General features: G+C 47.8%; 1 protein-coding gene and 1 non-coding gene across 9 annotated transcripts in view; both read left to right on the forward strand.

The window, feature by feature from the left end:
• Positions 1-15516, forward strand: part of ENTREP2 (endosomal transmembrane epsin interactor 2) — a 366320-nt gene that overhangs the window by 120782 nt on the left and 230022 nt on the right. The gene's annotated exons all lie outside the window — the stretch shown is intronic.
• On the forward strand, positions 13243-13349 carry LOC115803943 (U6 spliceosomal RNA). Its single transcript, XR_004024751.1, has one exon. It is a non-coding gene; the product is annotated as a U6 spliceosomal RNA (small nuclear RNA).

The raw sequence follows: 15516 nt of genomic DNA on the forward strand, positions 1-15516 counted from the left end.
GTTATGTTTTTAAATTAATATTAAAAAATCCGTCTAGTGCACAACAGAGTTCAAGTCAAACAGTGCTGACAGGGTGATAATGAAAACAGCTGCCCCTCCCACCCTGGGCATGCACACCCCAGCCCCAGGGAACCGCTTCAGGTCTTTTCCTCGTTTGCTTTTATTCCAGTTTTATGGGAAAAAAATGACATTTGTTATTATTTTTTACTGTGGTAAAATATCTTTAACATGAAATTTACCATCTTAACCATTTTTAAGTGCACAGCTCAGTGGCATTAAGTACATTCACATTGTTGGATGGGCCTAGATATGATTATACTAAGTGAAGTAAGTCAGACAGAGTAAGACAAATACCATATGACATCACTTATATGTGGAATCTAAAACACTACACAAAGGAACTTATCTACGAAACAGAAACAGGCTCACAGACACAGAGGACAGACTTCTGGTTGCCAAGGGGGAGGGAGGTAGGGGAGGGAAGGACTGGGAGTTTGGGATTAGCAGATGCAAACTATTACATATAGGATGGATGAACAACAAGGTCCTACTGTATAGCATGAGGAACTATATTAAATACCCTGTGATAAACCATAATGGAAAACAATATGAAAAAGTATATATATATATATGCATAATATATAAAACAATCACCTTGCTGTACAGCAGAAATTACACAACTTTGTAAATCAGCTATACCTCAAGAAAATTTTTTAAAAAAACTACATTCACTGATCTATATTTCTGTTTTTATGCCAATCCCATACTGTCTTGATTACTGTAGCTTTGCAGTACAGTCTGAAGTCAGGGGCCCTGACTCCTCCAGCTCCGTTTTTCTTTCTCAAGACTGCTTTGGCTATTCGGGGTCTTTTGTGTTCCCATACAAATTGTAAAATTTTTGTTCTAGTTCTGTGAAAAATGCCATTGGTAGTTTGATAGGGATTTCACTGAATCTGTAGATTGCTTTGGGTAGTATAGTCATTTTCACAATATTGATTCTTCCAATCCAAGAAATTGGTATATCTTTCCATCTGCATAAAATAGACAACTGATGGGAACCTACTATATAGCACAGGGAACTCTATGTAATGCACTGTGGTGACCTAAATGGGAGGGAATACCTGTATGTGTATGGCTGATTCATTTTGTTGTGCAGTGGAGGCTAACACAACATTGTAAAGCAACCATACTCCAATAAAAATAATAACAATAAAAAAACACTACATTCACGTTGCTGTGCAGCCATTATCTTTCCAGGCCTTTCTCATCGTGCAGAACTGACACCCTGCACCCATTAAACACTCACATCCCACTCTCCCCTCCCTCCAGTCCCTGGGAACCACCACTGGACTTTCCATCTCTATGAATTTGATTGCTCCGGGGACCTCAAAGAAATGGGATCAAAGAGTATTAGTTCTTTTGTGACTGGTGTGTTTCACTCAGCATGGTGTCCCGCAGGTTCATCCACGCTGTAGCACATGTCAGCATTTCCTTCCTCTTTAAGGCTGAAAAATATTCCGTTGTACGCATAAGACCATACTTGGCTTATCCATTCATCTGTTGATGGACACTTGGGTTGTTTCTGGCCTTCAGCTGTTGTGAATAAAATGCTGCTATAAACGTGGGTGTTCAAATATCTTTTCAAGTCCCTGCTTTCAATTCTTTGGGGTGTATACCCAGAAATGGGATTGCTGGATCGTGTACAGTTATCATTTCTTCATTTTTATAACTGACTTTGTCTTGTTCTCTGACTCATTGTTCACTGGGTAGCAGGAAAAAAAATCTAAAATTTGTCAGTCGATGGTGTCTCAGTGTTTTGATCATGTATGTATTTGTGGTTATCGATCTATTTTAAAGTTTGATTCAGGTACGATTTACAGGCTACACCATTGATTCATTGTAAGTGTCCATCTCCATGATTTTTCGTAAAAAATGCAGGTGGGTGACCAGCACCACAACCCTGTTTTGGAACACTCCCATCCCCCAAGCAGCCTCCTCCAGCCTGCTGAAGGTCAGTTCCTGCGCCCAGCCTTCCTCTCAGCCCTGGGCGCTCAAGGATACATCCCTATTTCTACACATGCCCTCAGCCCGGTGGGCACCCTGAAGCCTGCCTTCCAGATTCCTGGTGGCTCAGACCCCACAGCCTCCTGAACTCTGCAAGGAGTCAGCCCATGCCTCCAGCTACCCCTCCCACCCCCCCACAGCTGCCAGCTCACCCTCTCATATCTGTGTTTAGGCTTTAAACATGTGTTGGGTCCTCTTACCTAGGGTCACACTTCCCCATCTCCTGTCCCTGAGGCTCTGTGCCTGTGAGGTTTTGGGGCAGAATAGAGGTGGAGAAGGTCAAGTTATCACTTTTAACCAGAATTTTCTACGCTTCATTATTTTAAAAAACTATCAAAGAGGATTAGAAACTATATATCTATTAGAATTCTGTATCTGTTTTATTGTAAAGGGTTCTAATTGGTTGGAATTTCTTTTTTACTGTGATAGCCTGCAGCCACCATTTGCCCAATGCCTGCCTGCATTTGGGACACAAGGGGTCACACCCCAAAGAAAAGGGTTGCTTTGCTGAAAAGGTAGTGATGGAACTCTTAGTGGTCCCAAGAACTCACTGAGTATACCAGTCACTTGGCCATCACTTGCCTTCTATCCAGTTGTATTATTAAGAATACCAAATGAAAAACAGCATGGGCGCCTTAAAATATTACAGAATTACCATATGAGCCAGTGATTCCAATTCTGAGTATCCACCCAAAAGAATTGAAAGCAGAGACTCGAAGAGATATTTATTTGCACACCCCTGTTCATAGCAGCATTATTCACAATAACAAACGGTGGAAGCAACCCAAGTGTCCATCAGCAGATGAATGGGTAAACAAAATGCGGTCTTTACAAACAGTGGAATATTATTCAGCCTTTAAAAAGGAAGGGAATTCTGGCACATGTTCCAACTTGGATGAACCTTGAGGATGTTGTGCTAACTGAAATAAACCAATCACAAATGGGTAAATACTGTACAATTCCATTTACACGAAGTACCTAGAGGAGTCGAATTCAGACACAGAAAGCCACACTGGTGGCTGCCAGGGGCTGCGGGGGGGTGGTGGAGGGGGAGGGGATGGGAAGTTGTTCTTTAAAGGAGACAGTTTCAGTTTTACAAGATGAAAAGCGTTCTGGAGATTGTAATGTGAATGGACTTAACGCCCCTGAACCGTAACCTAAAAATGATTAAGATGGTACATTTTGTGTTCTATGTACTTTACTACAATTTAAAAAAAACCCAGCAAATGAATAATTAGTTCATTTGGGGTAAAATATTGGTATACTTTTGGATCATCAAAAATTTTGGGCTGAGGGGACTTCCCTGGCGGTGCAGTGGTTAGGAATCCGCCTGCCAACGCAGAGGACATGGGTTTGAGCCCTGGTCTGGGAAGATCCCACATGCTGAGGAACAAGTAAGCCCATGCACCACAACTACTGAGCCTGCACTCTAGAGCCCGCAAGCCACAGCTACTGAGACCGTGTGCCACAACTACTGAAGCCCGCATACCTAGAACCCGTGCTCCGCAACAAGAGAAGCCACTGCAATGAGAAGCCCGCGCACTGCAACGAAGAGTAGCCCCCGCTCACCGCAACTAGAGAAAGCCCGCACGCAGCAACGAAGACCCAACGCAGCCAAAAATAAATTAATTAATTAAAAAAAATTGGTGGGGGGGAACCAACTCATGGTTTCTGATTTTTTTGATACTGGTATAAGCCTTGACTTGGAGCACAGTCTCAACTACTATATTTGGCTAACAAACTTAGGTGACAGTTGAATTAAATAAAAGTTGGCATTTATAAAATGGGAAATAAAGGATAGTCAGCGGGGTTTTCTGTGACAATACAAGGCAGTAGATTTACAAAATAGGACAGCATCAGGCATGTCCAACATTCATGAAAATAGGTAAAAACACATCTCTTGCAGTCAGCCTACTGTTGTCAATATAGTTATTGTCTTGAGAAAATCCCATTTGTAGAAAATAAATGCTGTAGAGCGAGGCACATAAAGTTGTAACTTGACAAGTTTTTCCATTAAATGAAAGCTAGAAGGAGATCAGAAAATAATTGAAAAGCTGAGTAGCTTTATTTCTTGTCAATTTAGGGCTCCTAATAAGACTTAACTTCTAGGTGTTATTCACCACCAAGTGCTTATTAATTGAGAAAGTGAGGCTGGTGGCTTGGACGTTCGCTCCTCACCTGGTGGTCAGCCAGTGTCTGTAGTTTTCCAGTGAGTGTGTAGAGGTTTTAGCTTAGAAGAAGCCTGACAGTCTTTTGGTAATTGCTAAATATGTCAATGACTTGACTCTAGTTAGACATGCTAATTTAAGAATTGCAACTGACACGTGGATGGTTTCCTGTTTTTTGGAATTGAACTGGTTAGTCTGAAGCCATTGTCTTTAGGTATTTATACTTAATATTGGAAAGTAGATCACTTTACAACTTTTGATGAAGCCTGATCGCATATTAACGTGGCTCTGATGGCATTTGTGCCAATCCAGGGACTGAATTGAGAATTGTGTTAACAGAAGACACCGCACAAAGGTTGGACTCCCCAGCACAGAGCGAGGGCAGGGGGCCCGTCACCTTCCTGGGCAGAGAGCCTTGCTGCACATGTGTGGGGGTGAGTCACTTGGGAAAGCTAAGTCTCCGTGGGACCCCGGCTTCACCACCTCCTGGCCTCGCCACTCCACCCACGTCCCTTAACCGGTCTGAACGCCATTCTTTTCGGGGTGATAAGTCCTTGGTCATCATGATAATCCTCACATACCCTAATGTATGACTTCTAGTTTGATTAACATACTGTACCTATGAAAACTTAAGAAATGACTATTTCTTATAGTAACAGTGAAGAGTACCTAATGAAGCCGGCGGTCCTGCCCAGCTCCCTTCACCCCTGGCACAGCGCGCCTGGCCTCCGGGAGGATGACGGGGGCTCACCGTTCTCGCCTAGGGAATGTTGCAGCAACAATTTTATGGGGCTGTCACCCCAGCGTAGCATGTCCCTCCCTCCCCATCATTCTAGTTTGTTTCGCGCTTACATGCTGAGCAAACTCCTGGGTTGGCCAGAGGAACCAGGGCTGGGTTGGCCAGAAGAACAGCGGTGGGTGGAGGCCGGCTGTGCACCGCACAGCGAGTGGTGGAGACGGCAGTTTCTTGGGACCCCTTTCGATCGAATGTACCAGAGACAGAGGCCATGGGTGCCCTGGCCCTGCACCTGGGAAAGTGTAAGTGCAGACATATTTGAAAATCCACAACTCCGGGTATAGTAAGCGCGGGTCTGGACGAGGCTCTTTGTTTGAGGAAGAGCAAACTGAGGAGTACTGTGGTGTCTAAGAAAAAAACATACTGCTGCATGAAAGAAAAGGGGTGTCTTCCTTAAGAATCAAGACAAAGTGAACCAGAGTATGAGGCAGAGAAAACATTGTATTACATAGTTGTCACCCTCAGTAGGGAGTTTGCCCTTTTTATATGAAAGTGTATTCCTAGCTGTGATCGTTTAAACATTACGGCACTGGGAGAAGTTGGGCAGACCTGGGGTCCAGAGGAGGGGTGACCATGACCTTGGCTCACTCCTGGGGACGCCTCCAAGGCTGGGCAGAGGCTTGGGTGGGCTCGGATTGCTGTCCTGCTCTGTGGTGCCCGTGGCTCCGACTCCGGGCTCAGGGCCTACACTTTGGGGCTAAGACCAGACACCCCCTTCCTTCAGGTGTGGGGAAGCCACCACCCCACCCACAGGTTACGGGCGAGAGGTTCCTGTCTGGCGGCCAACTTGCTGCATGGAGTTCAGGGTTTGTGTGGTCCACGTTGGTGGGAAACAAGGTCAGACTGCAGATCTGGGTTCTGAGGAGCCCCTGGGGCATCTCTCAGGTGTACCTGTGTGGGCGACGCCCAACAGCCTCTTGCTGATTGGTGGGGAGGGGACGAGGGTCCGTGGGGACACGAAGAGAGGAGGGGAGCTTGGCCAGAACAACCTCTGCTCTTAACCCGAGTACAGTCACAGGGATACATAAGAGCAGGCGCAGTGAAGCACACGGCAGCAGAATTGGGCCCTGGTATCAGCACCCACAGGACAGGCATTAGTCAGGGCTCAGGGCTCGCTCTGACCCCTTTGGCGCCTCTGCCCCAAGTGCCTGAGTCAGTTCTGGTGCAGATTTCCCGCAAAGCCTCGGGGCCGGGGCCACTGTCTTGAATGGTACAGCTGCTTCCCAGGGTGGGAGGTCTGCCAGGGATGAAAGACTGGGGAAGGGTTTGTGCCCTTACTGACCTCAGGGCCATGAGCAGGTCCTATAGATCAGGGCTCCACTCATTTTCACGTTTTAATTTCTAAACTTTTAGGATCAGAGCTGATATTCACCACAATGTAAAGAAGCCAAGAAGTCAGTTTCTTAGCCTACCCACGGCTGCCCTCCACTAAGAATCAGTGACTGGACATGGACAGCCAGGCGTGCTGGCCTCTTGCATCTCTGCTTCTGGGAGTTGCACTATGACACCTTCTGCCCTTTGAGATCCCTCTCTTGCCACTTCCTAAGAGTTCTGGAGAAGGCAGGTCTTGGAGTGGTTTGGGGATGCTGTGTCCATGACAGACTGTTTCAATAGCAGAGGGGTCAGTGCTCCACCTATAGTCTCTTCCCATGTTACCTAACAAAACATTGTTTGCTTACTTGTTTTGAAGACGTAACTTTGAATGATCCTCCAATCAAATTGATTCTTATCTCTTCATCAAACTCACTTCTTAGTGTATCTGTTCAGACTTTCTGCACTAACCACAGAAATTTGCTTACCGTACATGAGTTATTCTTTCCTGCTTGCTGCCTTTGCACACACCCTCTCTTTGCTAAATCCTATGCCTCAAAATCTGAAAACCCTCCTCCAGGAAGTCTTCCGTGATTGACCTCAGGGACTCCTAAGCTCCCCTTAGCCATTATGTTGCTTGTATTGTGTTAGTTTGTGTTTGTGTGTATTTGAAATACGATCTGCAGAGGTTTTGTGTGGGACTGTACCCCCATAAGGTTGTGAGCATGGAGAGCAGGACTTGTGCCATCTCTGCCTGCACCCTGCCCATCCCCCTACAGTGCCTGGTGCTGCCCGTGGAGAGAGCTTGTGGGGTTTGACCGCTGACTGATGGAGAGACTTGGAATGGGTTTAGTGTTGATTTCAGAGGACAGTGCCTTGGGGTCCTCCCTCAGGTAACGGCAACTGTCTGCACCTCTTCCACCTGCTGGTCCTAGATTCATATCCCTTTTCTTCTCTGACACCTTCCCTGCAGTTGGATGAATGAGAGTTTGTCCTGGCGTGCCCCAGCAGAAGAGCATATAATAATATCCTGGCCCAAATTAAAACAGAGCTCATATGGTATTGGTTCAAGGTTTGCTAGTATACAAATAGAAGTGATGAATGGAAATGATATCCTACAGTCCTCTAGATTCTAATATATGAAACCTAGCATCATATACCACAGTAAGTTTCCAGTGGATAACGTAAAAAGTAAAAGCATAAATGCACTGCTAAGAAATATGAGTGGCCGCATAATTGATCCCAAGAGAATAACAGTAGTGGTAATGAGAATGGCAGCTCTGTCAGTCAGCAAGTGCTGCATGACAAACCAGCCCAGAACTTCCCAGTAGCAACTCATTCAGCCCGTGAGTTGGGTTGGGAATGTGTGCTGGGTGTAGCCGGGTGGCTCTCTGGTTGGGCCCACTCAGGGGTCTGCAGGGATGGCCTCCTGCACGTCTAGTGGGGCTGGTTGTCAGCTGGGGGCACATCAGGGGTCACGGCCATGTGGTCTCAGCCCTGCGGGGGGGGGCTCCTTCGCAGGGTGGTGGTAGGTTCTGAGAGTAGCAAGAGGGCAAGCCCTGGTATGCAGGCGCCTTTCAGGTCTCTGCCTCACCTGTGCCTCTGCTTTCTTGGTCCAAGCAAGTTAACAGTCAAGCCCAGCTCCAGGCGGGGAGAAGGACTCCGTCTTTTCATGGGAGGAGTGGCCGTGCGCTAGACTATTTTGCAGTCTGCCACAGGCACTCTTCTGAGTACTTTCCGTGTATCATGTGTTAGTTATCTCCTGCTGCATAAAAAACCACCCCTAGACTTAGCAGCTGAAAACAACCAACGCTCGTACATCACAGTTTCTGTGGGTCAGAATCCTGGCATGGCTTGTCCGGGTCCTCGGGTCAGGGTCTCCCAGGGTGCAGTGAAGGTGTCAGCCGGGGCTGCGTCATCTCGAGGTGCCGCCCGGGGAGGGCAGGGGGGCCTGGGTTCCGAGCTCACTCGGCGGCTCTGGGCAGGCCCCTGGGCACTCCTCAGGCTGGACCTGAAGGGGTTCCATGTGAACACCAGGAGGCGGGTCGTTCAGGGCCAGCTACCAGATTGTCTGCCACGTACTGACCTCATGTAGTGAATGCACTCTCATTATCTTCCTTTTGCAATCAAGGAAATTGAGGCAAAGAGAGGGACACACAGTGGGGGTGCTGGGGTTGGATTCCCAGCTGAAGGACCATGACACGCTACTCGCGTGGAAGACATAATAAGGGAAAGATTGAAACAGCTGACCACAAGTGCATTAGCATCCCGTGTGCATCACCAGAATCGGCAAGTCAGGACATAACACTGTCTACCTGCCAATCCATCCTTATTATACTAAAAGCAGTCATAAATCAATAGGAACACATTACCATCAGATGGAAAAAGTCTGCAACAAACTCGAGTCGGCATGTCACTGAAGAAATATGAAAGGCAAATAAACAGAAAAGTGATGAACCCCATAAGTAATCAGAGAAATGCAAATTAAAACACTTCTTCTTCCCTCCCTCCCTCGCTTTCTTCCTCCCTTCTTTTCTTTTCCACCAAACTGGTGAAAGGTCTTTCAAATATTTATCCTCAGTGTGGGCCAGCATATAGGAGGACAAATACTCTCATACCCACTGGAGGCAATGTCAATGGGTGTAATCTTGTGGGAAACAAATGTTTATACCCTTTGACTCAGTCATCCTCTTTTGAAGGGTTGATACTAAAATCAGAGATATCAATAAAACGTATGTGTGAGGATACTCACTGTGGCTTTATTTATCTTAGTTGGAAATTGGAAGCCACCTGAATCTCTAGCAATAGCAGAATGGTTATAGTAGTCATTTCTAAATTATATGGCCATTAAAAGCGTATTTTCAAAGAATATTCAGTGGCCTGGGGGAATCCTCATGTTATGTTAAACAAACACAACAAGATTCCTGCTACAGTAGAATTCCAATTTTGCACAATGTATGTGTACAGGAAAAAAAACACCTGAATGGAACCAGGTCAAAACGTGAGCAGTGGTTATCGCCAGGGGGTGATGGATATTATTTCCTTTATTCTTTTCTGTGCCTTCGCCACGTCCTTCCTGGAGGATGTATTACTGTCAAAACTGGACACAAAGGCGGCCTGGAGCATCGGCCAAGGCCTGTCCCTTCTGTGTGGCCCTGGGACAGAGCCACTAGTCTCCTCCCTGGCTGTCTGCTTCCCAGAGGTGGAGTCCATGGACCCTTGCAAAGATTCCACTCAGCAGGACTGAGTGTTCCCTGTGTTTTGAAGTCAGGGCCAGACACCCATGGTTAACCTCTCAGTTAGGTCAATGTGTGTTTTTAGTCCCTCCGAAGACAGACTTGAACTGCAGTGACCCCTCCATGCCCACCCCCACTCTGAGGACACAGTTATGAAAGTGTCGGCTGGACATGAAAGCACTGTGACCTCTGCCTTTGGGGACGTTGCTAAGTTTTCTGTCCCTGCACTGTCCTGTCTGGTGACAGCTGGTGACCGTGGCTGTCTTCTCAGGGGTCCCTTGGTGTAGCATTGACCTGGCATTTAAAACCCGGGATAGGGCTTCCCTGGTGGCGCAGTGGTTGAGAGTCCGCCTGCCGATGCAGGGGACGCGGGTTCATGCCCCGGTCCGGGAAGATCCCACATGCCGCGGAGCGGCTGGGCCCGTGAGCCATGGCCGCTGAGCCTGCGCGTCCAGAGCCTGTGCTCCGCAGTGGGAGAGGCCACAACAGTGAGAGGCCCGCGTACCGCAAAAAACAAAAACAAAAACAAACAAACAAACAAAAACCCCGGGATATTTCTGGTCCCATCCTTCTGTTGTGTGTGGTCAGTACCCCCGCTGACTGTCACAAGGGTGGGAGGAAGGGGGGTGGGGCCTGGTTCCTTTCCTGTCGGCTCATTGTTTGGGTCTTTGTCCTCCAGTTAATTTCCTTTTGGCCCCTCTCGGCTGTTCCACCCATTTCTGCTCACTTTTCCTGCTGCTCCTCCAGCCTGACCCGGCCCCTGGCTTTAGGTCCTTCGTACCCTTCCTGCCACCCCCCCGCCCTTCCTGCCGCTCCCACTTCCAGCTGCCTCCACTTCTCATGGGGCATGACTGCCCCGTCGTCTTACCCCCTGCTTGCTTTGGGGGTTTGTCTTTGAGTGTTATGTGAGGCACCCCTTAAATACATTCCTTTAGATGAACGAAATGGTTCTATAGTTGAGAGGTGATAGCTCCCGGTAGTGAAGTGTTTAAGGAAAGAAGACAGGAGGAGGTGGGGAGCTTGGGGAGTGGTGCCCATGTCTGGAGGATGGACAGACGCCCTCCGAGCAGCAGCAGGATTTCCTCCCTTCTTAGGATCTGCTTTCTGAAGCCGAGGCAGGTAGGACTTGCGTTTGGTGCAGCGTGAGGGACCCTGATGTCAGAGTCCACTTAGAAAACTGAAATGTTAGAGCACAAAGGTCATCTGTGTTCCAGGTTCAGCGCCTTCTTAGCCAAAGTTGGTTGTGTCACAGGGCGGCAGGAGGGCCCCTCCCTGGTGTTTCCAAGGCTCCTGGCAGATGAGGGTCTTGGGTTACCTTTTCTGGTTACTTGTTGCTCAAAATCCCTGCCGCCTGGGGTTTCCCGCCACCCGCATGCCCATATTGCCTGCGTGGAAGTGGGCGTTGGGGCAGTGGGGATCCATCAGCTCCTGACTCAAGGCTGCTGAAAAGCAAACAGCCAGCGACAACCTTAAGCCACTACATGTGTGTGAGTTGGTGTAAATGAAATGTGTATTAAACCCTTCCAGTCTGGGTTCAGGGAGTTATTTGAGAGTCGTCTCTGTCGGAAAGTCTACAAGATGAAGCTAGAAAATACGCATTTCAAAGGAGCCAAGGTAACAATATAAAAAAACAGGCATTTCACATTCTAGAACTTATCTGTTTTTTTCAAGAAACGCTTCTTAGGGCTTCCCTGGTGGCGTGGTGGTTGAGAGTCCGCCTGCCGATGCAGGGGACGTGGGTTCGTGCCCCGGTCCAGGAAGATCCCACATGCCGCGGAGCGGCTGGGCCCCTGAGCCATGGCCGCTGAGCCTGCGCGTCTGGAGCCTGTACTCCGCAACGGGAGAGGCCACAACAGGGGGATGCCCGTGTACTGCAAAAAAAAAAAGACGAAGAACTCTCCTCCTTATGTGTAGTAATCTACAGAGCGTTTGGCTACTTAAGCCGTAAAGTGATACAGAATCTTTGAGGATGGTAAAAATAGTAAATAAAGGTCTTGAGTCTGAAGTCAGCACATCATTTTGGTAATGGGTTCAAAGTGTAGCTATGGGCATGAGATCTGTTTTCTTCTCTAATAGTAAAGTTTTCGTCATTTTTCATCTTCTGTGCTTTAGTGGTCCTTGAGGATGAGTGACACACTGGTAACTTACGCTGCTGAGTGTCTGTTCTATAGAATAAATAAGGCGTCATTACCCACGTTCAGCATGTCATGAACGTAGAGAGCTGTCGGTGTTTGTGTGCATCTCACCTGTCAGTCTCCTTCCCCCGCTTCTCCCATGTCCAGCCAGCGCTGCAGTCTTCCATCTCCCCAGAGGTGGGCCACCCTCTCGGGCCTCCCCGGGGCCTCTGCTCACATGTGTCCCTTCGTGGAGGCCGTTGCAACCTGCTGCCTGCCCCTCTGATCCTCGTTCAGATGTCACAAGGGGCTCCAGACCTGTGCGAAGGTTGCCCTGCTTCCCCGGACCTCAGTGTTTTCCTTTCTCATCTTCAGTCAGACCCCTCTGGTTGGGGTAGATCAGTTTCCTAGATGAAAGGAAAAGCCCAGTTCGGCAACTACGCTTTAATGTCCGGTCCTCGTTCTCATCTGGCCCATCCTGCAGTGACCGTAATAACATCCTCTCTTATCTCTTTTGAGCCATTTCCTAAATGAACAGTGTTTGTTTTTAAATGAAAGAGTGTTTCCGCAAAATTTCCAGCAGGTGTGTTGTTCTATCTAGTGAGCCTCAGAATCAGAGACCAGGTGCACGCGTTTGGGGGCGGCTCGGAGGGTCTGCTGCCTTGAGCTCCTTGAGGCCAGGCTCTCCTTTACTGACCAGCAGGGAGGGTGCAGTCTGCAGCTGGCCTCAGGAGCCTTGGGGGTGGGGGAGGACAAGGGGATGGTGTTCTTGGAGTTAAGTGTCCCTAGGTCATCATCTCTGGAAAACCCACGTTGTATTTGTGTATCTTCTATTTTCAAAGATGTTTTCAGATTACTTTTTCCAAAGATAATTTCAAATAGTGTGAGTTACCTAGAGAAGCAGATGGAGAAAGCGAGACTAAATCTGATCCTCCTGGTTGAGCCGTCTCATTTTCAGCTTTACTGAGGCAACGTAAAATTTATCACGGGAAAGAGTTTTCAGAAGCTTGCATGTGAACTGTTTCATTACTGATTTGGAAAGATAGAGCTCTGCGTTCTTTTGGTTCTTGAGATGAACACTTTCATTTGTTGATGGTTTCTCTGCCTACCTGTGAGCATCACGCATACGATTACGTTGGTTGTATCAACGCTCAATGCCAGGGCACTGGCGGAAAGAGTCACTAATGCCATTTAGGGTATAGTACAGAGTGGACTTTGTGACCCAGGCTGACTTTCCACAGCAGGCAGCCAGAGCTGCCCTCCTTGGTGCCCAGGTACCGATTCTGAGGTTCCTGAAGGAGGTGAATTCCGTATCAGGAGCATCCCTACGTCAGGGCTGAAGGGCTGACGGGTGCCAGCCACAGGGACTCCTGAATGTCCACTGTGTATCTTCACTTCACGTCTGCAAGCCCCCGCTGTTCACGAGGGATGTCTTTTCCTCCCTTTGTGCTGTTTTAAGGAGGGCTTGTGTCCAGACAGAAAAACGATCCACCTGCAGGCCAGTGTTTTTACAAGCACACCTGGTAGCTTAAAATTAGAAAGAAAAGGGTCTTGTGATCACTTCAGCAGCACCTGTACCAAAATTGGAACGATACTGAGATTATTAGCATGGCTTCTGTGCAAGGATGAGATGAAAATTCGTGAAGTGTTCCGTATTTTTGTACACCTGAAACATATAATATTGTAGGTCAACTATAACTCAATAAAAGAAAGAAAGGAAAGGATCTTGTTACTATATTTATTAAATGGAAAATTTAAATAATTGGAAGTTACATTAGCCTTATTTTTAAGAAACTAAAAAGTTATTCAAGAACCTGGATAAGTTTTTTTGTTTGTTTGTTTGTTTTTTTGGGCCACATTGGGTCTTCGTTGCTGCATGTGGGCTTTCTCTAGTTGTGGCGAGCAGGGGCTACTCTTTGTTGTGGTGCACGGGCTTCTCATTGCGGTGGCTTGTCTTGTTGCCGAGCACGGGCTCTAGGCACGCGGGCTTCAGTAGTTGTGGCTCGTGGGCTCTAGGGCACATGCTCAGTAGTTGTGGCGCCTGGACTTAGTTGCTCCGTGGCATGTGGGATCTTCTGGGACCAGAGCTCGAACCCGTGTCCCCTGCATTGGCAGGTGGGTTCTTAACCACTGAGCCACCAGGAAAGCCCCCTGGATACTTTTTGGATGGGATGGGAAGTGGGTGGTAGTGAGGGGACCTCAGCCTGGTAGATCATGAAGCCGTGTGCTGCTCAGAACCACCATGCGTCTGGTGAGGGGGAGGCATGTCTGCTGGGTAGCACAGGTGCTTAGATGTGTTTCAGCCTCATCCAGCCACAGAACGGCTTCTTTTCTCTGCGGAAATCTTCGATGGCTTACTTGATTCAATGTGCTTCCAAAGTTGGATTACTTTTCTAATTTGTTGGATCATGGTCCCAACAATGAGATATTACCTCACACCTAACAGAATGGCTGTTGTCAAAAAGGCAAGAAATAACAAGTGTTGACGAGGATGTGGAGAAAAGGGAACCCTCGTGCACTGTTGGTGGGAATGTAAATTGGTGCAGCCACGATGGAAAACAGTATGGAGCTTCCTTAAAAAACTAAAAATAGAGTTGCCATATGATCCAGCAATCCCACTCCGGGACATGTATCCAAGAAAACCCATAATTCGAAAGGACATATTCACCCCAATGTTCATTGCAACACTATTTACAGTAGCCAGGACATGGAAGCAACTTAAATGCCCAACGACAGAAGAATGGATAAAGAAGATGTGGGGTGTATCTACAATGGAACACTACTCAGCCATAAAAAAAGAATGAAGTTTTGCCATTTGTAACAACATGGATGGACCTGGAGGGTATTGTGCTAAGTGAAATAAGTCAGACAAAGACAAATACTGTACGTTTCCACTGATATGTGGAACCTAAAAAATAATTTTAAATTATTTGACTTGTGTTTCCAGTTACAGAAGGAGTTTATGCTTATTGTAAGAATTTGTGGTTGGCAGAATAATAGCCACCACCACCACCACCCCCCACAGGCATGCACATCTTAATCCTGGGGCCCTTTTAGGTTACGCGGCAAAGGGGGTGTGGATGGAGTTAAAGTTGCTAATCCGCTGACCTTGAGAAGACAGATTGCCCGGCCTTATCTGGTTGAGCCCAGCGTCCTTCTAAGTGGGAGAGGGAGACAGAAGAGGAGAGCTGGAAGGAGATGTGGCTACGGTGAGGGGTCAGAGAGAGACCACACAGCTGGCTTTGCGGATGGAGGAAGGGGCTGTGAGCCAAGGAGTGTGGGAAGAAGCTGAAAAAGGCCAGGAAATGGATTCATCCCAGAGCCTCCAAAAAGGACGCAGCCCTACTGGCACCTTGATCTCGGCCTAGTGAGACCCGTGTCTGGCTTCTAACCTACAGAACTGTAAGATGACAAATTTGTGTAGCTTTGAGCTGCTGACTTTGCGGTAATTTGTCACAACAGCCATAGAGAATGAGGACGGAAGTGAAATAATATGAACCGTAAAGAAAAGTCTGATCCTACCCTCTCCCCATCTCATGGAGCCACCGGGGACCCAGGCTCTTCCTCCTCTCTGCCTGCCGCTTTCAGCATTGGGCTCTGCCCCACACTTCTGGTCTCAGGGTTACAGCAGGGTGACCTCCTATCCGCACCATATGTCTGTCTGCTGGGCAGCGAGACCTGGAAACAGAAAGCACCTGTTTCAGGGAAGAAAAAGTCTTCAAAGCGCCCCATAGCAGACTTCCACATGCATCTCTTTAGCCAGAACGGGGTCACACAGCCACCCCAGGCGAAGGTGGTCTGGTGGTCTGGGAAAGCAGTGCTTGTTG

Source organism: Delphinapterus leucas, chromosome 2 (genome assembly GCF_059928025.1).
Source record: "Delphinapterus leucas isolate spDelLeu-1000000601 "Yukka" chromosome 2, BTC_Dleu_Yukka2, whole genome shotgun sequence".
Lineage (NCBI taxonomy): Eukaryota > Metazoa > Chordata > Mammalia > Artiodactyla > Monodontidae > Delphinapterus > Delphinapterus leucas.